A 1,390-nucleotide genomic window follows, 5' to 3' on the forward strand; every position below is an offset into this window, starting at 1 on the left:
AAATATTCTACCGAGAAAAAGACGTTGTCACGTAAAATATTCGCCCGTAAAACCGACTTTACAGGCAACCATTTTTTTATTTTTATGATCGAACAATTTATTTATTTATTTACACTTTATTGTGCTGGCATACAATCATCATTAGTGATCGGCAATTTCCAGAAAACCCTTTTTGTTGAAAATTTATTCATACATTTTGTTGAGTTGCTGTGAACATGTTGCTCAGAGTTAGATGAATAAAATACCTATACTATATGCTATATATTTTTTTGTGTTAAGTTTTGGTACGAATTGGGCCACTCGCACACACGCTCGCACTGGGGAAGTACCACGCCTGCACCGAAAACGGGTGTTTAAATAATAGTATGCTACTGTGTTTCGTACGATGAGTGGAGTTTGATACATTCTGGATTACCTTAATGTGATAAAAAAACAGTATTTGTAAAAATAACGAAGGTTAAAAAGAAACTGAATAATCACATTGTTATTGCCAATCGATCTAAAAACTAGTAAAAAAATTTTGGATGACTAACCTACTCCTGTGGCGCTGAAACCCCGCAGTGGGTCTTGGCCTCCGAGACGAGAACTCTGCATCTTTCCCGGTCCCGCGCGGTTTCCTGTCAATTATTGTTTGCTTTCAGCACGCGCAGGTCCGCTTCAACTCGATCGCGCCAGCGATACTTAGGTCGTCCAACCGGTCGTCGACCCGATGGTCGGCCCAAGTATGCTCTCTAATAATTTATAATATAAATATATTAATTTTGGATGACAAAGAGTTTAATGTAATAACTGTAGTAGCAGATGAAACAATCGATCGTTATGAAGCACAATGGGGTGCATTTTACTATTAGTTTTTTTATTATAGTTTTGTTGTGAGGTGATTTCAATATTGTCAACGATATACGTAGGTATAGAGTTTCAAATTATTCAGACTGGAAATTGGTAATAACTGTGTTCAAAGATTCATTATGTACATAAATACACATACTTACATACAACCCGAGGTAATAACAGCGTATAAAAAAAAGAGGTCTCACAACACTACTTCTACTGTCAAAAGTTGTAAGATCCATCTACCACCAATCATGTACCAAGTCGGTTGTGCAGTTTATGCATAAGGGAACCTAACCTTATAGTATCCTACAGAGACCATATCAATATCTATATATCTTTCATGTTTTAAATAATTAATTTAAATCGAAGAGGGAGATGGGAGATGCTGCAACATATATATGATAGAAGTACCGACTCTGTGATAATGAATAATGATTTCCACGTGCCTAAGCGATTAATCAAAACAAATGCATATTCTTAAAACAGCTTATACTCAAAATTACCTATGTAAATTTATTGTACAATAATTATTTAAAAAGCTTTATTAAATTAATCG

Source organism: Zerene cesonia, chromosome 10, assembly GCF_012273895.1.
Source record: "Zerene cesonia ecotype Mississippi chromosome 10, Zerene_cesonia_1.1, whole genome shotgun sequence".
Taxonomy (NCBI): domain Eukaryota; kingdom Metazoa; phylum Arthropoda; class Insecta; order Lepidoptera; family Pieridae; genus Zerene; species Zerene cesonia.